Source organism: Lynx rufus, unplaced genomic scaffold, assembly GCF_022079265.1.
Source record: "Lynx rufus isolate CCGP_SWC_20201006 ecotype Redwood Valley unplaced genomic scaffold, mLynRuf1.p SCAF_26, whole genome shotgun sequence".
Lineage (NCBI taxonomy): Eukaryota > Metazoa > Chordata > Mammalia > Carnivora > Felidae > Lynx > Lynx rufus.
The window spans coordinates 12,133,363-12,158,151 of record NW_025814841.1 but is presented as its reverse complement, the minus strand read 5'-3'; positions in this window follow the sequence as shown (position 1 = coordinate 12,158,151).

The following is a 24,789-nucleotide window of genomic DNA, read 5'->3' as shown; positions in this document are numbered from 1 at the left end:
GTCAATATGTTTCAAGAAAAGCAATTAAGGAAAATAGCCACAACTAATATGAACCAGCTACTAAGATTTGCAAGATACCTAGAGATTTCCTAACAATTAGTCCTTTATGAAAAGTTTTGTTTGTTCCCTAGTAGGATTTTGAGATTTTATTTAATTACCTTGATTTGGTCCCAGGTCTTAGCAATGTTCTTCTGGCGTTCTCTGCTCCACAGGGCTTCAGGACAGACAAGTAGAAGCACAGCCCTCAAGGATTTTTTCCTTCCCCCAAAGGAAACCCAGCAGTAGCCTCTCCATTGTTAATTATTCTGAGGTTTTTAAAGGTGCAATTGTTTAAGGGATAATCCTTCTTGGCTTTGTAAGCAGTCCAGAACCTGGCTGGTATCAGGAGCCAGTTCAGGAAGGAATCAGCCTACAGCTGGGGAGACTTCCAGAAGGACCAACCTTTATGAGTGTCTCTGTAAACCCAAATGTTTGATGGATCCAGAAGATAGCACATAGGGCTTGAATTCCAGGGGTTGTAAATTCTGATCCTAATTCAGGCACCCAGAGCACCTTCAAGGAATCTTCCTCCCTCCCTTCTTCCCTCCCTCCTTCCCTTCCTTCCTACCTTCCTTCTTCTTCCCTCATTATCTGTTGCTCACCAACCATGCTAAGTACTGGAAATAAAGAGATGAATAAAAAGAGTTCTTTCTAGATTATATAGATACCGATATCAGAGCTATAGATGGCAGCATTCTCCAATGTGAGAAAAGTAAGTGGTACAAAAAGATCCATTATGCTTTGAATTCAAATGATTAAATGACACTAAATCAGAGGGAAAGGGAAGAATTCTCCTTTCAGATCCCTTTCAAGCCTTCTGATTATATCAAGGAGAAAGTTTGCTTTTGGTGCTAGCCTTAAACAAGCCTCTACCATTTCCTAATTTCCTTTTTTAACTAATGAAGAGAAGACCTCCAGCTCAGTTTTCTGCAAGTAACAATAGCTAAAAGTTTTAAATGTTTTATTCTTTACTGGGTTTATTGCCACGGATACCTATTATTTACGGCAGGTAATAGTGGCACTTAATTTACAAATAAGTAATACAACGTTTTGTTTTAAAATATATTACATGGATTAAAATAAAAAGTGACAGAGCCTGGATGGCTCAGTTGATTAAGTGTCCAACTCTTGATTTTTGGCTCAGGTCACGATCTCATGGTCGCGATATCAAGCCCCACATCAGGCTCCCAGCTGGGTGTGGAGCCTGCTTAAAATTCTCTCTTCCTCTCTCTCTGCCCCTCCCCCATTCACACTCTCTCTAAATAAAAGTAATTAATTAAAAGCGGCAATAATCATAATAAAGTAAATAGCACTAGTGTAATGGAGGGTAAGGCAACAATCTTGAAGGTATTACGCAGGTAACTGGAGTTTGGGAGACAAACAGATATAAAGAATCCTAGTGTCTAGCTTCCTTACAGAACCATTATAAGGATTAAATATGAAAAGAAGTGTTAATAAGCTTTGAGAAGAAACTCAAAGTCATTCCACCTAAGGTGCTAGAGGAAAATTCATATACAAACCTGTATGTTAACAACCACAGTCATTTGAAATAAAGATGAGAGCAAAAAGCTTCCCTACTCTACTTTAATATTTATATGATATTCTTCCCCTTACTTAGGATATTTCTTCATAACAGCTGAGACTTCATTTCAAACAAATCTGTGTCCCATTCTAGCACAACTCTATCCAAATTACTTCATTTCAAGTCTCTTAAAGATAAGTATTTTTAGGATTAAGTTCTTTATTTAGAGGTCAAGGCTCAAATTTATCCTCTTGCATCATTGGGGACTGCTGGCCCCTGGGTGTCTGTGATGGTTAATTTTATGTATTAGTCAACTTGACTGGGCCATGGGGTACCCAGACATTTAGTCAAACATTATTCTGAGTGTTTCTTCAAAGGTGTGGTTGGATGAGATTAACATTTAGATTGGTAGACTTTAAAAATAGATTAGATTACCATTTTAGTCAGTAGAGTAAAGCAGATTGCCCTCCATACTGAGTGGGATACATCTGATCAGTTGATTAGGAATGAAGGGAACAAACGCCCAACCCTCCCCCGAGTAATAACGTTCCAGCTGACTGCCTTCAGACTTTATCTGACTTCATCTACAACATTGGCTCCTCCTGACTGACGACTTTCAAACTGGAACATTGGCTCTTCTCAGGTCTGCAGCCTGTTGGCCCACCTTGCAGGCTGGACAGTCAGCCTCTATAGTTGCAATTTATATAGAACCAATTTATATGGCCTTTTAAAAATTTTTACATGTATCTTGCTCAACTTACAATGGGGTTACATCCCAATAAACTTATTGCAAGTTGAAAATATTAAGTCAAAAATGCATTTAAAACACAATTTACTGAACATCAAAGTTTAGCCTACCTTAAACATGCTCAGAACATTTACATTAGCTACAGTTGGGCAAAATCATCTAGCACAAAGACCTATTTTATAATAAAGTGTTGAATATCTCCTATACTTTATTGAATACTGTACTGAAAGTGAAAAACACAATGGTTGTCTGGGTCCAGAATGATTGCATATATCGGCGGTTTACCCACTTGATGGCCTGGCTCACTGGGAGCTCTGGTTGCTGCTGCTGCCCAGAATTATGAGAGTATTGTACATCATATCACTAGCCTAGAAAAAAATCAAAATTCAAAGTGTGAAGTATGGTTTCTACTGAATGCACATCTCTTTCGCACCACCATAAGGTCAAGGTCAAAAAATATAAGTCGAAACATCATAAGCTGGGGACCATCTGTATCTATCTCCTATTGGATCTGTTTCTCTGGAGAACCCTGACTAACATAGTACCCTTCTGAGAATTCAAAGAAGGGATCCCAGGGGCACCTGGGTGACTCAGTCAGTTAAGTGTCCAACTCTTGATTTCAGCTCAGGTCATGACCTCACGGTTTGTGGGATCGAGTCCCGCATCAGGTTCTGCATTGCCAGCATGGAGCCTGCTCAGGATTCTCTCTCTCCCTCTCTCTCTCTCTGCCCTTCTCCCACTTGCACTCTCTCTCTCAAAATAAATAAATAAACTTTTGGGACACCTGGGTGGCTCAGTCGGTTAAGCATCTGACTCTTGGTTTCAGCTCAGGTCATGATCGTGCGGTTTGTGAGTTCCAGCCTCGCATCAGGCTCTGCACTGACAGTGTGGAGCCTGCTTGGGATTCTCTGTCTCCCTCTCTCTGTCTGTCCCTCTCCTGCTCACTCTCTCTGTCTCCTAAAATAAACAAATAAAACTTCAAAAGCAATAAGAAAGAAAGAAAGAAAGAAAGAAAGAAAGAAAGAAAGAAAGAAAGAAAAGAAGAAGAAGAAGAGGAGGAGGAAGATGATATCCCAAAGTTGCTACTGGCCCCCACTGGGGGAGGAAGAAGGCACCATAGGGCAAACATGACTCGTACAACTATACACAACAGCTGTGCACAAATGCTTCATGCCCAAGTCATTATCAAACAAAGGTCTTTAGTCCTTATTGCTCTTAACACTAGTAACAGCATATAACAACAGATGCATGAACTATAGGCTGCAAAATGTTGTATGTTTTGGTGCTAGCCGTACAGATGATGACTAGCAGTGAACCACAATGGGAATGGATCCAAAACGCCAAATACAAGTATGAGAAACTGGGAGAAATATTTACAAATACATGACAGATGAAAAGAAAGATCACACATCAGCAAGAAAAAAAAAATAGATAACACAGTGCTTAAGTGGAGAATGGACATGAACAGACAGCTCTGAAAATGAGAAATAAAAGTGATGTTCATGGCGACTGGGTGGCTGAGTCGGTTAAACGGCTGACTCTTGATTTCAGCTCAGGTCGTGATCTCACAGTTCATGAGTTCAAGCCCTGTGTCAGGCTCTGTGCGCCACGCCGAGAACATGAAGCCTACTTGAGATTCTCTCTCCCTCTCTCTCTGCCCCTCCCCTGCTCTCTCACTCTTGCTGTCTCTCAAATAAACATAAAAAAAAGTGATGTTCAACTTCAGCAATAATCAAAGAAATGCAAGTTTACAATAATAAAAATAGCACTCCATCAAATAGGCAAACATTGCCCAATGTGTATGGATACCGGGTAACAGGCACTTGGTGGGCTGCATGTGGGAGTATAAGCTGGATGAATGTTTCTGCAGAACCATTCAAAGTAAGTCTCAAAAGCCTTAAAATGTTTATAACCTCTAGCCCGACGTATACACTTACAGGCATTTATCCCAAGGAAATAGAGATACAAAAAGATTTATCTATGAGTGTTCATTAGAATGTTATTTCTAAGGCTATAAAGTTGGAAATAATCTACATGTCCAACCATAAGGAATGATTAGGTTACAGTTCATTAATACAATGAAATAGGATGCAGCCATTTCTTCAAGATATTTTTCGGCCCTATTCTCTTTCCGGGACTCTAATTACACACATATTATAGACCATTTGAGTTATACCATAACTCAATGATACTCAGTTCATTTTTTTTTTCAGACTTTTCTCTCTGTGTTTGTTGAACGAATGCCCTGGCATTTGAAGCCTGCCCAACACACGGGAAAAGTGGGCCTTGGCAGCCAAACCAAGCCCTCAGGTGAAGATGTGCAGTCCTGGCATTTGGAAGTAAGATGGGCATAAACAGAAATGGCGAGAGCCAAGGAGATACAGGCATCGCTTCCACACTGCCCTTCCATAGCTCCAGGGCCTCCTGTGGCTCATGAACCAACTTCACAGTCCACGTACATTCTGAGTGCACCTCCACACCCAGGTAAAGAATCAAAGCCCTAGCACGTTCAGGGTCAGGAAGGAATGCATCCACAAACCAGGAAAAAAAGGGAAGAGAAGACCTATTCCCAGGGGTAAGCTATGCCATGGGGAAGGCTGTACAAACCAACCTAGCTGCCTTCCACTCCTGCTGGAGGCCCACACCTGCTGGGCTTCTTCCTCTTTGTCACTGTCCACAGTTGTACTGGTGGTCGCAGTTTGGCAGGTTACACCTCAAAGTGGGCAGGCGAGGAGAACAGCTGGGGCCTGACTGGGCCTGTGAACTACGGTTCAGGAAGGCTAAAACAGGAGTCAGGTGGGGAAGGTGGAAGCTGGCTGACAAGGGAAAGGGTGCCAGGAAGGCCGCCATCCTCAGCCACAGTTCGGGCAAACCAGCAGTCCAGAAAAGGCAGGGTTTAGAACAGCAGCTCTGCACCGTGCTGGGAAGCTGAGGCTGCTTCAGTGCTTTTCACTGAAGCTCAGACTGGCCCAGGAACAGAGAAATGGGCCAACAGGAAGTAGGATAATCAGCCACAGCTTGTCCACAAACCTTGAGGCCACTGAGTATGGCTGGACTGGCTGTGGGCTGCTGGTATCCTTGTAGCAAGTGCTCAGACAATGTTTTCAGGGACTAGTGTTGTATGTGGTCAGTGGCTAGTGTTAGGCTACATCAAATTTCATTTCCATGAGATGCTGAAGAAACATTCCCAGGCACCAACCATGTTTCTGGCGGGTTTTCCTCCTAATGTTCATGTTTTCAGTTTGTAGAAAGTTCACCACCTACCTATAATTTATTCCTTCAGCTTTATCTCTCCCTTCTCCCTCACACAAACTCCCCATGCCAGGCAAACCCACCTATGTACTGATCCTCAATGAAGGCTTCCATTTCCTGCCTCCTTGCAGCTTGATCTACAAAGTTCCACCTCTTGCCCAGTGCCTTCCCTTTTCCTACATGTGAGGCTGCATGGGAAAGAACACACACACACCACTATCAAGAACTATAAAGGGTCTGAGATTTTGCCCCACTTTCAAGCTAACAACGGAGTCAACCACAGTTTCACAGATGCTGGCAGAAGACAAAAGACTCCTGGGTCAGATACAAAAAAAAAAAAAAAACCCTATTACTCACAGTACAGCAATCAGCCTGAGCATCAGCATATTCCATGCTGGTTTCCCAAGCTCCAGTTCCCACAGGACACCACAAAGAGGGCCAGTGAAAACCTGCTCACAGAGGAGGTTGCACTACAGGAGAGGAACCCAATGCTTAGAGAACCTGAATCTTTTCTAATGAGCAGTGAGGATGCCTATACCTTGTTCTGAAAGGAAACATCATCGCTATCTTCCAAGACTGTGTACTGTGAAAACATCTTTGAAAAGATAATACCAAAGAAGAGCCAATGCCCAATCCCAAGACGTACAGAAACACAGAGACACACGGAGAGTTCTCTCCCCACAGCCACCAGAAGATAAAAATAGACTCTGGAGCTAGACTCACTATCATTCAAATCCTAATTCTCCTCTTACTAGCTGTGTGACTTTGGGCATGTTTCTTCATTTCTCTGATTAGTTTCCTCATCTGTGCAATAGATATTGTAGTATTCACCATAAAGTTGTTGTAGAGTAAGTTAATAATATCTGTGTAACACTGAGTAGCAGAGTGCTACTAAGAGTTCACTAAGTGGCCACCATCATTACTATTACTATTATCCATCTGTCCAATTCCAGAAGTCTTTAAAGCCCAGCAGGGTGGATCCCTTTGTGGATACCTTCCTTCCTTTCTCTATTCCCACTTCCTATTTTCCATCAACCACAGGAAGCTCGGCCCCCCTTGTCATGTCACCAGCCTCCTCGGTTTAGTGTGTTACAACTGAAGATGACTCTTGCAGTCATTTCACTGTAGATGGTATATGTCTGGTCTTCCCAGCTCTATTATTCTATTCCAGAGGGCAGGAATTCTGTCTTCTGCTTCTCAGTATTCCCACAACATACAGCTTGTACGTTACAGCTAGTACGCACTCCAGAAAACATTGACGGGAAGATAGTCCAGCCTGAGGAAACTGACAAATAGCACATTCTTGGGCAGTTAGGCCCCTCTCCACTACACAAAAGAAGTATATCTGAAAAAAAAAAAACAAAACAAAAAAAAAAAAACAAAAAAACAGGACAGAGGCCCTTCTCAGCAGCACAGAAGGTGATACCTGGCCTGTTGCCTGAGAAGTGCCAGCCTGGCTCTCACAGCACACACCCCCTCTGACTCCCAGCCCTGGAGCCAGACCCTCTCCGTGACTCATCTCCAGCACTTACAGGAGAGGCCTGTCGGAAACCCCAGGAGGAGCTGTTCCCTTGGCAAAGGGAAAGAAATCCTGGCTACAAGAAAGAATTATCTGAAAAGAACCAGTTGATTCAAAGTCAAAAAAATGTTATCCCCTGAAAAGCCAACTTCCAGCCAATCTCTGGAATGCAAAACAAACCCCCTCTGATTAAAGGCCATGCCCTGGGGTGGCAATACACACGTACCTCTAACCCAGCTATAAACTGGCAAGCCAAAGACATCTTCTCGGGGTATTTTAGTATTTAGTAACCACCGGACAGCTGATTAAATCCAGATGTGCATTGCAGTCTTCCCTGATCAGCAAAGAACAAACAGGCCTTCCCAGCCATGCCCACCCCCACCAGGCCAGGCCTCAGAGCTGCTGTAGTCAGGCCACAGCAGGATCTGGGGCTTCGTATCACAGGCTGTCATCGGGTCCTCTGAAAGCAATTGCCACACCCAGCCAGGGGCACTTCCGAGAAGAGATACCTCACTGCAAAATTCTGACAAATCTTCACCTGTCACCTACCTAGAAAACACCCTTTCTTCTAAAAGTCAAAGTACTGAAAATTAATGGTAATAGATGCTGCAAAACACATTGTTAGGGACATCCCCAGTCTGTGGTCTTGCACAAGTGCTGCAGAGTTGGAGCAATCACCCTCCTCCCTCCTCTCCCTGCAGCACTGGTGGTTGCGACAGAGGGAGTGCAGCTGGGTCGGGGGCGGGGGGGGCATGACACCTCTCCTTCTGCACCAAAGTGGGAAAGGACTTATATACCAGGCCTCTTTACTCCCTTGTGACACCAGAGTCACTCCATAGGCTGTCCTAGTGTGTTTGTGTGTTTGGGGGGGGGGGGTACACAAGCAAAATACGACCAAATTAGGAGAGACCACATGGTGGCCATTCCAACATGGAGGCCACAGCTCCACTGTGGGCAACTGAGTCCCACTCAGAGACTATGAGTAGAAGGGCATGGGGCTCACTTCACACAGCTGCTGAAGGCTCCTTATCATGAATCAAAAAGCTCTCGAGTCAGACTTAGGGTCCAGTTCTATCTCTGTCACTTACAAGCTGAGTGACCTGGCTCAGGTTGCTTACCTTGGTTAGCTTCAAATTTCCTCCTGACATGAAATGGGGACGGAATGTTAATATTATCTCACAAGGCTGTTGTGAAGATCAAGTGCATGATGAGTGCTCGGTACAGAGTTTGGGACATGGTAAGGGCTCAATAGAAGAGAGTGCTTTTTAAATCTCCTTTAAGTCACCTTTAAATGGTGACTCCATTACCAGATGGCTACCAAGTAAGATTCAAGACACAGAGTCTCCTCCTTCCCCAGAGATTATGTGAGAAGAATTAGCTCTGTTCATCACCTGGAGCAGAGAGCAGGCACAGGGGATGGTGGTTCACTGGAAATCACATCCCAGTCAAAGACTGGCCATCACTCTCTCCATCCCAATAAAGGGATGCCCCTGCCACTATTCCACACCTCCCAACACTACCTCTACCCAAGAAGCTTAGAACCTAGAATCTGGGGGTTCCTAGTTCTCTGTTGGAATCCCTCCATTTTGCAAAAAGTTTTTCAGCGAATGCTGCAAAAATATATTCTCTCTAGATTTCTCAAACCGGGGTCCACATGGACCTACTGTCATGGAAGCTATAGACTATACCAGGTGTCTTCCCAAAGCATCAATTTCACTGGAAGGTATTAATGTAATACATTTTACTCCAAAAAGAAACATGGGCTTGTCATGGAAGAGACATGAGGGATGGGGTTGGTATGCTGATATGAGAGAAGTCTCACTAACCCCAATGTTAGTAAGGCCGATGGCACAGATGGCCCACAACACAGCCATGCTCCTATTCCAGAGCTACAGCTAAAGTTTCCAGATACCAACACAGCCTGCCTTGGAGAGAAAGCACTGGCCTGTGACCCAATCATGGCCAGGGGTCCTGACAGGAAAGCTGCTGGGGGGAGCAGGGGTCAAGGGGCTTCAGGGGAGGGTGTTTATACCCCAATTAAAAGAGATCCATGGGAGGAAATGCCTTCTTCTTCATGCAGGTGACCCTTCACACCTGATACCTAAGGCGGCAGCAGCCATGTTTCAACCCAAAAGAGACAAGCTCATGAATGAGTCAATAGCCCAGGACCCCTGAGAAGACAGATGGAAGATACCACCATCAAGTTCTCAATTAACCAGCCCTGGAATCACCAAATCCAGACATCTTGTTGTGTAAGATACTAAATGCCCTCATCATGTAAGCAGTTTTTTGTTGGGTCTTTCAATACTTGGAGCTGATAGAGTCAATATGGAGGTGGCAGTTTTGGATTCATTGTCCATGTCTCAAAGTTCAGGAGTCTTCCCTGAGTCTAGGAGATACAAAAGCAACACACAAGGATTGCTTTAATGTTGGTGCTCACTCTTGCCTGAGCTCTTGTATGCTGAGCTCTTACCAGTTGCCAGACCACAGGTTTCATCTTACTTAATTCTCTGAACAACCCCATGAGACCCATCAGTGGTGCCATTACCCTCAATAGTTTACAAAGGGGGGAACTGAAGCACAGAGATGTTAAGTAACTTGCCCAAGATCACTCAGCCAGTTTGTGGCACAGGCAGGCTTTGCACCCCCATGGTGTAACACCAGAGCCCATGCTTCCACACCTCCTCTACACTGCTACTCAACTTCTCAGAGAATCCCAAGAGCCCTAGAAGGCAAAGCATCTCCCCAAACACAAAAGTAGTGAGAATTCTATTAAACATTTCCCAGGTGGTTACTTTCTAAAAGTAAGTAAATACTCCTATGCCCTCTCTCTGCTTTAAGGGAGGTATCAGTGTTCCACAAACACAGTGAAATTCACTGGCTTCTACTGCCCTTGTGTCAAGCCACTGGAAATTCACCAGGTGTTGCCAAACACCATGGAAGTCCCCTGAAATTCCATGCAAAACCTTGTGTGGCTTAGGGACATTTTTCTTGGGAGAAAGTCAACAGTTTTCAAAAGGATCTGGTTATCCAAAGAGATTAAGAATCAGCCTCCTCATGCCTGTGTCACTGCAGCATTATTCACAATAGCCAAGGCATAGAAACAACCTAAAAGTCCTTCAGTGGATGAAGAAAGAAAGAAAATGTGATACACACACACACACACACACAGAGAGAGAGAGAGAGAGAGAGAGAGAGAGAGAGAGAGAGAGAGAGGAATATTATTCAGTCATAAAAAAGAAGGAACTCCTGCCATTTCTGCTGTTTGCTGCAACATGGATGAATTGGGCGGGGGGGGGGCACTATTCTAAGTGAAATAAGCCAGATGGAGAAATAAATCATATATGATATTACTTACGTATGGAATCTTAAACAAATCAACAAACAAACCAATTTCACTCAAACAGAAAATAGAATAGTAGTTGCCAGGGGCTGAGGAGAGGGGGAAATGGTGTGAGATAGGTCAAAGGACACAAACTTTCAGTTATAAGAAAAGTAAGTTCTGAGGATCTAATAAATGCATGGCGAGTATAATTAATAATACAGTATCGTGTAGTTCAAAATTGTTGAGAATAGATCTTAAGCATTCTCACCACAAAAAAAGGGGAGTGATTAACTATGTGAGGTGATTGAGCGTTAGTTAACTTGACCTGGTCATCATTCCACGGTGTGTATGTATATCAAATCATCACATTGCACATTTAAAAAAAATTTTTTTACATTTTATTTATTTTTGATAGACAGAGAGGGACAGAGCACAAGTGGGGCAGGGGCAGAGAGAGACGGAAACACAGAATCCGAAGCAGGCTCCAGGCTCTGAGCTGTCAGCACACAGCCCAACGCGGGGCTCGAACTCATGACCTGAGCCGAAGTCAGACGCTTAACCAACTGAGCCACCCAGGCGCCCCACATTGCACATTTTAAATACATACAACTATATTTGTCAGTTACTCCTCAATTAAAAAATTAAATTTTAAGACAATCAGTGTCTTAAAGAAACAACAGATGGAGCCAGTCCTCACCAAATGTTTTAGCATTCAAAGGGACCTTAGATACCATCAAGACCAATGCCCTTATTGTACCGAGAAGGAAAACAAGGTCAAGAAGTAAACTGACTTTCGAAAGTCACTTGACTCATTAGGACCAAGGCTGAGACTGAGACCCAGAGCTCATAGCACCAGCCTCTCCCACAGCAGTCTATTGCATTGCCTGAGATCCCGCCATCAGAATTTCCCTTCTGAATTAAAAAGCAGTGTCATGCCTGGGAGGCTCAGTTGGTTGAGCGTCCAACTCTTGATTTCAGCTCAGGTTGTGATCTCACGGCTTGTGAGATCAAGCCCCACGTTGGGCTCCACACTGACAGCATGGAGCCTGATTGGAATTCTCCCTCCCTCTCTCTGCCCCTCCCTGACTCATGCTCACCCACTTTCTCGCTCAAAATAAAGAACTAACTTTAAAAATTAAAAAAAAAAAAAAAAGTTTGAATTAAGAATCCCTGACTCCACCTATAAGCAACCAGATGTTCCTGCCGTGTGCTCCAAGGCCCACTGTCCTTCCCTTTCACACTGTACTGTTATTGCCTATTTAACTGTCTGTCCTGCCCTGTAAACAGACCCTCTTATGAGCTCCATCAGTGTGAAGAACAGGCAGTATTTGTTTGCCATTGTATCCCCGGATGTAGCACATGGTGGGATCTTAATAAATATTCACATACTTGAAAAAAATGAATGCCTCAACGAACCCATGAATGACAACCCCCTCCTTATAGAATGGCCTTTGTAAGGCTACATGAGGCTTGGTATACACAGCTACTTTCTTCCTCAGTGCTAGCCGAGACAAGGCTCACAGGGGAATGAGGACAGTTGATGGCTTGAGGAGGAGGAGAGAAAGCAAATCCGCAATGGTATTTTGAGGAGGGCAGGTTGAGGCAGGAAGCCCAGTAGATGTAAAAAATCCAAAGGACCCGACTCATATCGAGAGATGCAAGCTGAGTGAAATGGAAGAGTCCCTGAGACCCTCACACAAACTGCTCGGCCCACAATGCCATGTAGGACTCACCAGTTCTGCCAAACCAGGGCCCGGCCTCCTCACGTACCAGCAGGTATTTTCCAGCCAGGAATTTTGCAGTCATTGCTTGTGTCCTTCTTCTTCACCAAACACAACTTCAGAGCCATTAATTTTCTTTCAGCGTGCAGGGAGCATGCCAAGAACTTCCTGTAGCTTATGAGTCATGGTCTCTGAGCACAGAACATCTCCCTCGGGAAGCAGGGATGCAGGGCCCCCAAGCCCTAAGGGAAGTTCCGCCCAAGGGTGCCCTGCCCAAAAGCACCCTGGAGAGGCTCTGTGAGAGATGCTGGGATAAATTGTTCAGGGTGCCATGGAAACCTCACTGGGGGGCCAGGGCTGAAAGAACTCAGAGCAGACAGGAGACCAGGCACTGACCTAGGATGGGCAGCCTGATGTTTGTTTTCGGGAGCCCCAGGCTTGACAGGGTTATTAACCAAATGAGGTAACCAAATGAGAAAATGTATGTGATATTGTCCTGCAAGCTTTACACACTGTTACTGCTAGTTGCTATGATGAAACAAAAATCAGACATCAGACCTACAAGACGTAATGTTCCTGGTCTCTCCTTTATATTCCCTTTGAGTTCCATTCTCCAAGAAATATTAATAAGGAGGGAGCACTCAGGATGTCTTGATTGTGGAATTGAATTCAGCTGGATTTGCTGCAGGTAAAGAGACACAGTCTCTTCACTAATGGGGAGCTTCAAAGACTAGTACAAGGGACAGGAGAAGAAAGGGTGACACTCATGACCACAGCTGGTGCCCACAGAGACCTGCAAACCAAATGCAGAAACCGCAGCCTGTTAATTAAGCACATATTTTGCAAGGTTGCCTTTACGTTGTGGAGCATGCCTGCTTGTTATAAGCCTACTTGAATCAATCAACAGATATTTATTCAGCACCTGCTATGTGCCAGAACTATGTTGGACACATGTTTTCCAGAAGCTCTCTAGAATCTTTTTTTCCCTTAAAACTCTAACACATTCTGCATCTAACACCAGCGTTGTGCACTGATGTTCTCATCACTCCTTTGACCCAGATGGCGAGGGTGACTGAGACAGTTTGGAAATTTACTTCCATCTCAAATGCTATTGTTTTCCCAGTTTCCAATGTATCTTTTTCTGCTCTCTACTTTCCATAGAATCTACTCGCTTCTTCCAAGTAGATCTTCCAAGTAGGCAGATCTTCCATTTTGCAATGAGGAGAAGAAGCTCAAGGCAGGGAGGAGGACCCAGGCCATGGGCAAAGTTGAGTTAAGAGACACTAAAATTGTTGTTACCAAGTTGCTCTGCTCCATGCCTAGCATGTAACAACCTGAATTTCAAGAGACCCTGTGCACAGTTCAGCCATATCCAGAACAAGAGGACAACTATTAGACTGGGGGGAAGGAAGAGCTATTAAGTGATAAAAGGGTCTTTATGTAGCAGTTTTTCATTAGGTCTTTACCAAGAAGGTTGACACTGGCCTGAACTGGGGCTAAGAGCCCTGGGATGGCAGCAGTGCAAGAAGGATGGCTTCTAATCCCTCTTTTGACCAGACATCAGCCAGGCAGCACTGATGCCTGGCCCCTTGGACGCCTCTTCAAAAGACAGAACACAACCCACCTCCAACACTATAGAACAGCACAGAAAATACTCAAAAGTGGTCACAGGCCTGTCCAACCTCACCAGTCCTTAGAGTGCCACTCTGAGAAATGGATAAAGGTACAAACAGAGAAGGGAGAGAATGGCCTTAGAATGACTAAGCTGACTTGCATTAAAGGGCGAGGATGAAGTACCAAAGAAAAAATTCCTTCCTAGAGGAGGAAACAGAGGAAAACCCAGCCAACACAAAGTAGAGTTAGAGGGGGATGCCCAAGAGAGAGCAAAGACAGAGGGATATCCTAGGAGGGGCCTGTGCAATATGGACATATGACACTCAAAAAGGAGTATCTTGCTATGCATCATCAAGCGTAATGCGTCTCTTCCAGGGGTTTCGATAAAGACTTAAAAGACTTTACAAGATTTTCTGGAAGCTGGAAATGTTTCTTTGAATGCTCCCCTTTGCGAAGGCTGTTCAAAGGCATCCCGGCTGCATTCTGGTGAGCGAGCTCTGGAGGAACACTTTATGCCTGAGGTGACCTCAGATCTGTTGCTGCTGGGTTCACAGACTGTGCCTCAGGGAAAGACCTTGGGTTTGAAGTTGAAAGATACTGTTTTCAATTACTAATTAACATAAAGGAATCTTTTGGTCTCTCTGCTCCTTCATTTTGAAAAAAAAAAAAGATGATGATTTCTAAACTGATATAGTATATCAGTTTATTTGGTGGTCCTCCACCAGAAAGCCACGGAATCACCCTGAGCTTTTTGCAAGCACTTATGCCCATAAAAAGGAACAAAGTATTGTCACATGCTACAACATGGATGAATCTCAAAAACATTATGCTAAGTGAAAGAAGCTAGACACAAAAGACCACGTATTTTTATATGTTTATATGAAAGGTCAAGAAAAGACAAATCCATAGGGACAGGGGGTGGATTGGTAGTTGCCTAGAACTGGGGGGTGCAAATGGGGAATGATGGAATGGGAATGAGGTTTCTTTGCAGGGTGATGGAAATGATTTAAAATAAGTTTGTGGTGATGGCTGCACAACTAACACTAATAACCATTGAACTGTATACTTAAAATGGGTGCTTTCTGGCTTGTGGCTTATATCTCAATAATGCTTTTTAAAAATCCACATGCCCCTCATTACATCCACTTTGCTGGCCCTTGTGGGGGAGAAAGGGGAATGTGTATTCTGAAAGAACTTCCTCCAGGTGGTTCTTATATATGCCTTCCCTGCCTCCACACAAGAATCACTGGCAGAAGCCTTTGCTCCTCTGAGAGAGGTCCATGGGGCCAACACCACCAGCCATCCCCTCAGAGCTGGTTGGAAATTCTGAGTCAGAGGCCCCACTGCAGAAGCATGATTGTTGTTTGAAATTGGTGAGCATATGAAAGTTTGAAAAGCAATTCTGTCCCTGCAAACAATGAGAGTCGTGCCCTTGCAAGGTCTTTTCTCTTGTCGTGACTTCTTCCTTTATGAATCCAACATTTGCTAAGAAAAGTCCTTTCTCTGAGAACATTCTTGCCTTTCAGAAACCAGGTAATAGTGGGGGAGGGGTGAGACAAGTATTCTTTTCAAATTAAGGTAATGCATAACTGGTTATCAACGACACGAATCACTGTCGCCTGCCTGCCTGTCTGCCTCAAAACTTTGACCAGATGTTTATGTGACGTTGCAACTGAGGGTGAAACACCAGGCATCTGAGGAATGCGGGTTCTCCTCTCCCTTTCTGGATGGACGTTGGAGAATCCAAATGCCCATTTGCTGTAGCTGAGAGGCCTTCCCACAATCTGTCATCTTGGGAAGCTGCCCCACTGATATTTCTCTCAGTAATCCCACTAAGCACAAATATCAGATGGTTGGCATTGCACACTGGAAAACAACCCAAACATGAGCAACATCTCCATATTTTGATGCCACAAAGTGAATGATACAGCAGGGGCCTGGTTTCTAATTGCTCTGCCTCCGGCCTAGAAGACAAGCCGAAACTGGCTTTTGGAAGCTGCTTTGGGCACAGTTAGTTGCAGATGCTAAAGGCTGCCCCATCCCCCAAAAGATACTGGCACAGAAGGTTATCAAATGTCTACATAATAGAGACTTTTCCATGCAATTTTTACTTTAAAAGATGAGAGACATTATCTCAGTTATGTTACAGAGTTTGACAATCTCTAAACAACAAAACTGTTTAGAAAGCATTGTGTTCTTTAAGCATCATCCCATCGTGTTAGATGAGGCATTTAGAGAGTCCTCTCCTGCTCTGTTACTCAAGGTGGGGATCCAGCCCAAGTTCCACACCTGCCTTTCTTTGGTCCCACGAGTATCTTCATTTTGATCATTCGTTCTTCTTCCAAAAGAAGAGAAGAAGGAAAGGTTACCAAAGCTGGGTTAGTTAGGTCTCTGTTCTTTTGGAGGTCTGGGGACAATAGTTGACAATATTTCCATTTCCCTGTGATGCTCCTCCTTGAGTCAAAAAGGTCAAAATCACAAGAGAACTCAATATAAGATGACAGAATTTTAAGCCAAACATTTTTTTAAAAAATCAAACACTTTAGAAACTGATACAAAAGTACATTGACTCACTCTTTCCAATAGTGAGAAGTGTAAAGAATTTTCTAAACCTGCCAAAGTACAGAAAGCTTTTTTAATGTATTGACTTACTTATGGTTGATGTGGGGGGAGAAAGAAGAATGGATGGCCTTTGGGGATCTCAGGCCATGGATGCAGAGACAAAGCTGGAAAGGGGAAGAAAGGGGGGAGACAGTTTGGAGCTGGGACCATCTGTGGACAGAGAATGAGACTGCTCCAAATACATCAGCTAAAGAGCAGCTTGATGATTTAAGGCCCTTGTGGCGTCTTCTGCACACCATGAAAAGGACATGGTGTGCCTCTCATGGCCCCAATTTTACTTCCCAATATTTGAAGAAATACACACTTGTACTGTGACATTGGATGAATGAGACATCTTGCAGACCAAACTCCCAGCCCTAAGAGCAATTTTTTTTCATCATTTTTATTATTTTTTATTCCGATGGAGTTAATATACAGTGTTATATTCATTTCAGGTGTACAATACAGTGATTCAACAATTCTATATATTACTCAATGTTTATCATGATAAGTGCACTCTTAATCTCCTTCACCTGTTTCACCCATCACTTACCCTCACCTCCCCTCTGGCAACCACTAGTTTGTTCTCTAAAGAGTCTGTTTTTTGGTTTGTCTCTTTTTTTCTTTGTTTTGTTTCAAATTCCACATATGAGTGAAATCATATGATATTTGTTTCTCTCTGACTTATTTTGTTTAGCATTATGCCCTCTAGACCCATCCATGTTGTTGCAAATGGCAAGATTTCATCATTTTTATGGATGAATAATATTCTACATCTGTCTATCTACCTATCTATACCACATTCTTTATACATTCACCTATCAATGGACACTTGGGGTTGTTTCCATAATTTGACTTTTGTAAATAATGTTGCAATAAACATAGGGGTGCATGTATCTTTTCAAATTAGTGTTTTCATATTCTTTGGGTAAAAAAATAATTCCAGTAGTGGAATTGCTGGATCAAATGGTAATTCTATTTTTAATTTTTTTGAGGAAACCTCCACAGTGGCTGCACCAGTTTGCATTCCCACCAACAGTACACGAGTCTTTCTTTTTCTCTACATCCTCACCAACACCTGTTGTTTCTTATATTTTTGATTTTAGCCATTCTGAAGGGGTGAGGTGATATCTCATAGTGGTTTTGATTTGCATTTCCCTGACGATTAATGATGATGAGCATCTTTTCATGTGTCTGTTGGCCATCTGGATGTCTTCTCTGGAGAAATATCTGTTCATGTCTTCCGCCCTGTCTTCTTTAATTGGATTATTTGTGGGATTTTTTTAGTGTTGAGTTGTGTAAGCTCTTTATATACTCTGGATACTAACCCTACATTGGATATGTCTCTGCAAACATCCTCTCCCATTCAGTAGGCTGCCTTTTTGTTTTGTTGCTTGTTTCCTTTGCTGTACAGAAGCTTTTTATGTTGCGGCGGTCCCAATCATTGATTTTTGCCTTTGTTTCCCTTGACTTAGGAGGTTTATCTACCTAAAGTCATTTCCGGCAGAGTTTGACTCTACCACCACCTACATATCATTATGAGTAACAGTATTGAACCGATTCGAATTGATCCCAGAGATTGCAGCAACTACAAAAAATAAAAGAATGACTATATCTAAACCAGGATAGCCTTGGGTGATTAAAATAAAAAGGTTTAACCACATAGCACAAAAACCACATACTATCATAAACCAGGTTTAGGCAATAAGTCCACTTTAGATTTATCTTCCTGTAAGAAAGATGGTACATTACAATCTGTACCTATTTCATATTATGTATCTGGCAACTGAAACCCTTAACTCTGAAGCAAGACACCAGCTTGGTAATTTATTTGCACATTGTCATTTCTCCAAGATTAAGTGGGTTTGGTGGCACATAATACAGCCCAAAAGATTGTGCGGAAACATCTGCGGTATTCTCCATGCTGAAGGCAGGGAAAGAGTGCATTGATTAGTGACTACACTGTTTGGATTGGAAGTTGGATCCTTCCAACTTGGCCCAGAAACAGAGTTCAGATTCCAATTGACCAGAATCAGACACACCTGGAACCTGGCTCTAACCAGGCGTAACGTAGCTGGGGGCCACACTAGCCCCACTTGGCAACTGCTAGAGCCTTCTGCAGGTCATGAGAGTCTCCTCTGAGAAACCCAGAATAGAAATTAAGTGTTTAACATATTGGAACGTGGGGAGAGATTGTAAGTTAAATGTCGGTATGATGGAGTAAGTAAAGGAACGTTATTGGGGAAGTAGGTGCTGATTATAATTGGAGACCTGGGGAGAAAACAAATTGCGTTTGGTAGCATGAAGAGAAATGACTATATGTGTCAAAGTTACAGAAAAATCTGTTCTGTTTGTGGGGACTTGCACTGAAAGCTGAAGGGGGGCTACTACCTTGGAGAGGAAAGAGAGAAGAACATTATGAACTCAGTGGAGACTGAATGTGGTATGTTTGATGCCAGCTCAAGTAGAGAGTTAATGCTAAAAATAATGAAAAAGAAAGTGGCCAAGCAAGGTGGGACCAGACTGAGGAGGTTGGCTTTTTATCTTCTGGTTGTGGTGACATGAAAAATTTTACCTTGCTGGCCAACTTCACCTGATAGGGAGCAGCTGCCTGGAATGCTGTGTCAAGGACTCAAAGGCAGCGTTTGGGCTTTTGAGGGAAGAGCCATGATCGTCTGGCAGCATCTGCCCTGGGAGTCAGATGGGGTGCACGAGCTTCCTGTCTGCTGGCTTAGTGCTGTGAAAAGTTAGAGGTGTGAAAGCAACACTAACTCGATTAAAGAGACAGATAGTGTTGACATCGACATCCCTATTAGAAGAGAAAATTTGCCCCTAAAATCTTTTTATTTTTTAATTTTTTTTTCAACGTTTATTTATTTTTGGGACAGAGAGAGACAGAGCATGAACGGGGGAGGGGCAGAGAGAGAGGGAGACACAGAATCGGAAACAGGCTCCAGGCTCTGAGCCATCAGCCCAGAGCCTGACGCGGGGCTCGAACTCACGGAACGCGAGATCGTGACCTGGCTGAAGTCGGACGCTTAACCGACTGCGCCACCCAGGCGCCCCAGCCCCTAAAATCTTAAACTTCAAGCCTGGTGTTGAAAAAAAGGATGCAACATTGATTACATCTTGGCTTGAACTTGTTTTTTGATTCATTCAACAAGTGTCTTTGTGTGCCCACCAGAACTTTGGCACCAGGAATAAGTGATAGGCAAGATGAATGCTTCCGAACTCCAGGAGTTCACAGTCTAGGAAGGGAAAGAGACAAGTAAACTGACCTCCTGAACAAAGTGAGGATACTGCATAAAAGGCTGAAAAATGGCCACCAAAATGTATCCACAATCATGGAGCACCTGGTTGGCTCAGTCGGTTGAGCGTCCGACTTCGGCTCAGGGCATGATCTCGCGGTCTGTGAGTTTGAGCCCTGCGTGGGCTCTGTGCTGACAGCTCAGAGCCTGGAGTCTGTTTCAGATCCTGTGTCTCCCTCTCTCTCTGCCCCCCACCCCGCTCATGCTCTGTCTCTCTCTCTCTCTCTGTCAAAAATAAATAAACATTAAAAAAATTTTTTTAAATATATATATCTCCACAACCCAATCCCTGGAACCTCCGAATGTTAACTTATATAACAACAACAACAACAAAAAAATGTCTTTGCAGATATAATTAAGGATCTTGAGATGGGGAGTTTATTGTGGATGATGTGTGTGGGTCTTAAATGCATTCACATGGATCCTTATAAAAAGGGAGGCGGAGGGAGATTTAACACACAGAGAAGAGGAGAAGACAATGTGACCAAGAAGCAGAGCCTGGAGTGATGCAGCCACAAGCCATAAGCTGAGGGATGATGGCAGCCATGAGAAACTGGGAGCTGAAGAAAGAGAAGGAAGGGATTCTCCCTTCCTGGAGGCAGCATGGCCCCGCCAACACTTTGATTTTGGCCCGGTGATACTGACTTTGGACTTCTGGCCTCTAGAACTGTGGGAGACTAAATGTCTGTTGTTTTAATCTACAAAATTCATAATAATTTGTCAGGAAAGACTTACAAAACTATTAGAGATACCCTGGGAGCTCATGAGAGAGTGGCTCATCCAAGTGTCCCAGGGCAAGCCTGGAAACTACTTCTGGCTGATTTAGGCAAAGAAAAATGCTTGTCTCTGTGTCAATCACAATCCAAGATTCCAGAAAATAGAATCGGATTGGATGAGACTTGGACTGTCAGAGGGTGGGAGAGAAATCTGCCCTCATTCAGCTTCTTCCATGAGAAGAGGAAGGGATCCCACAAATACTACACATAAGGGAACTCTTCCCCACATTCAGTAGAGGTTTTGGATGTTAACAACCAGAAACAACAACAAATATCCATACTGGGAGACACCTAATCCACTCTTGGGAGGGTTTTAGGGAAAAGTGATATTTAAGCCGAAACCTAAAGAACCAATAGAAGTTAGCCATGGGTTTTGGTAGAGTTAAATTATTTCTCGATACCCACCCCGCCGCCCCACCCCAGCCCGGATACATTGATATTTCAGCTAAAGGACATACTAAGCACTAAACAGCTCATCAGTGCCCTCTCCCATTCTTACACATTCTATTTCACTCCTGATTACATAGGGTGAAACCAATCCAAAGGGATTTGGGAAGGAGAAAGGAGAACATGGGGTTCAAACCAAAAGATACCCACGTCTGAGCCTTCCAGACCTCACTGTACCCGTGTCATCGGGACCTTAGCTTGGAATCCCCCACTTATCACGTCGCTAAGAGCAAACAATTTCACTGCTGCAACTAACGAAGTGTGTATTACATTGCTTAGCAACTCTTCACTGTTTGTGTGACGAACTCCTTGCCTGGACACACATGAATAAAAGTTTCACTCTCTGGAGAATGTAACTGAGTCACAATTCTACTTTTATGAGATCAGGAAAGAATAAAAACACTATTTACCTACGTGGTTCACCACAGCGCCTGAAACGAAGCACAGCTCTAAGATCTTCAGGTAAGATGACTCAGAAGGGCGCGGGAAGGATAATGAGGATGAATGTGGATGGCAAGCTTTAAGAACAGGCTAGAAATAAATGTGATTAACATCAGCCTTCTGAGGAAGCAGAATAAATCCAGTCTGGAGGTCTCTGTCAGCCAGGGCATCAATGATTAGGGCACAAGGGCTGAGACGGTCAGTAGAGTCAGTAAAATTTATGTCAGACGCAATCTCCTGCCATTGTTCTTAAATTGGGCCTTTATACCTAGAAGTGTCTTGGGAAGATGTAATACTCATGACCAATGGGTAAGATTAAACACAGATTTACTGAATATTTAGCTAAAGCACACCCAACCATTTATGTGCATCCTATATTGCTATGGCTACAAATGAGCCTAAAAGCAACCAATTCCCATTTAGAGCGCTGGAAGCAGCCCTTCACACCACAGGCTACTCCTTGGCCCCCTAGTCTGTCTCACCCTTGCCCTGACACCTGTTTCATCATTGAGAGAAGAAAATCAGAGAGCCACTTGGTGCTTGTACACCACGAGCAGCTCTCCAAATCCCAGATTCCTTATCTGTAAACTGGGCAAAATGACAGCAGGTCATAGGGTTGTTCTGGTGACCTAATAAGAGAATACAAATGAAGCACTCATCACTGCCCAAAACATTCAATAAATGGTAACTATTTACATCAGGTTGGAATCCTAGCTATATGATTTATTGGCTGTTGACCTTGTACAAACTACTTCATCTATATGAGTTTGCATTTTCTCCTCTGTAAAATAGTGATAGCAATGCCTATCTCACAGAATTCCTGAGAATATCCAATGATGTAACATATATAAAAGAGCCTGGCACAGAATGGATAGTCAACTAATATGCAACAACCTGTGGTAATAACTTTTCTGTTTCTACCCATTGTTCCCTTTCATGTGGATTTAGCTAATGCTTGCATAGGTGTGGTTATCTGGCTCTTTCCTCCAAAAAGATAAATTTCTCTAAGTCTCTAAGGCTTTTATAAGCAACTTGAAGAGACCACTTCTTCTATAGCTTGGTGTTCCTGATGCCTGACACAAAGTAGATACACAATAAAATTAAATTTAAATTTGTCCTTTGTTCCTGACTTTCTGCCCTGCACCATCTCCCAACAGAAGGAATCCCTTACTCCACGTCACTGTTTCTTGAGATTATATTTACTGCTTTTATACGATCAAGGGTAGGCTCAGAAAGCACAATACTGATAACAAAGATTAAATTCTGAAAATTATAGATCATTTCTTCTCCCATGATTAGGATTAAAAAAATATTTTTATTAGTGGCGCCTGGGTGGCTCAATCGGTTAAGCATCCAACTTCAGCTCAGGTCACAATCTTGCAGTTCCTGAGTTGGAGCCCTGCATCAGGCTCTGCGCTGACAGCTCAGAGCCTAGAGCCTGCTTTGGATTCTGTGTCTCCCTCTCTCTCTCTCTCTGTCCCTCCCCCACTTGTCCTCTCTCTCTCTCTCTCTCTCTCTAAAAAAATAAACATTAAAAGAAATTTTAAAGAAAATATTTTTTTAAAACCTCTTTTTTAAAACTAGTTAACTGTTTCAACTATTATGTGAAGTTGTTGGGATCAGTGGGGGAGGGGATTCGTGTATCCCCAAAATACATAAGTTGAACTATTGAGGTAGTGGGGAAAATATGAGAAGTTTAATTTAATTAGTACAGTAGTAAATGTATACAGTGCATAAATAAATAAACTCCATATATTAGGAGTGCATACTCAAAAGCTGTGATGGAATGGGGCACCTTGGTGGCTCATTCGGATGAGTCTCTGACTTCAGCTCAGGTCATGATCTCTAGGTTCGTGAGTTCAAGCCCCACTTTGGGCTCGCTGCTGTCAGACGAGAGCCTGCTTCAGATCCTCTGTCCTTGCTCTGCGCCCCTCCCCCACATGTGCTCTCTCAAAAATAAATAAATCATTTTTTAAAAATTGGATAGAGTTACAACCTACATAATCAAAAGTGTTTAGAGATCACTGACTTAAATTGTGCATTTAATGTCACAGTTTGCCATTAATCGTATACCCAAAACTTATCATGACATTTTAACTTCATTACTCGGGATGTGTAATTAAAAATACCCACATGAAAGCTACATATATAGCTTTAAAAGTCCAATATCTCTCAGTCAAAAAGAATTAAATCTTGCCATTTGCAACAATGTGGAAGCAACTAGAGTGTATTATGCAAAACAAAATAAGTCAGGGAAAGACAAATATATGATTTCACTCGTGTGGAATTTGAAGAAACACAACAGATGAACATAGGGGTAAAGGAAGGAAAAATGAGATAAAAACAGAGAGGGAGGTAAACCATAAGAGACTCTTACATACAGAGAACAAACTGAGGGTTGCTGGAGGGGAGGTAGGGATGGGCTAAATGGGTGATGGGCATTAAAGAGGACACTTGTTGGGATGAGCACTGGGTGTTATACGTAAGTGATGAATCACCGGGTTCTACTCCTGAAATCAACAATACACTGTATGTTAATGAACTTGAATTTAAATTAATTAATTAATAGGTCCAATATCTTTATTACACATATGGTAGGGGGAGAGAAAGGAAGGGAAGGGAAAGCAAGGGAGGGGAGGAGAAGAGACGGGAAGGGAAAGAAAGAAAGGAAAGAGAGGGGAAGGAGAAGAGGAGTGAAGGGGAGGGAAGGGAAGGGACCAGGGGCTTTAAAATTTTTTTATTTCAAGAGAATAACTTAAGTACTTCATGTGTCCTGCTAACATTTCTACAACTAACACCCAAGTGTTAGCCATTGTAGAATAATACACAAACAAAACCTAAGTTTTGTCAACCAAGGTTGAACAACTTACAAACACTTGGTCCACATGGAGTCGCCAGAGATGAGATTTCTCCCACAGTAACACAAAGCTCAATGGATCCTGGCCAGATGTCTGATTTGCCACACTCTTTGCCTGCTGGCCTCCCCTGGACTCTAACCTACTCAAGGTCCTTGGCTCTTGGCTCTGAGGTTGTTTGTAATGATCTGCCTTGCTGCCCTCTGCTTGTCCATTCTTTAAAAGGGTGTTAAATCATGGCTGCCCCAAGGTTGCCCCAAGCTTATGTTGGGCAGGAGGCCATTAATTCAAATTGCCTGAACAGAGAAGTTACATAAAACTCTCTTCTTAGAGGAATGTTTTTTGTTCAATATTAAGTATTTTTAAAGCTTCCTCCACTTCATTATTGAAGCTTCTCATTCCTCTGTCTAGCCACACAGGTACAAATTTCAGTGCAGTATCTACTGTCTACAACTGCTTAGAGTATGGTAGACACCCCCACTCCCGTGGGCAGTTCTTGCCCCAACATTCAGAGCTACCCAAAGCCTATTAAGTTGGTTTCTAGACATACTCATCATCTGGGAAGTATTCCCTGTTAGTTGAATAACGGTTATTAATAAAACAGGCCACTAATGAGTCACC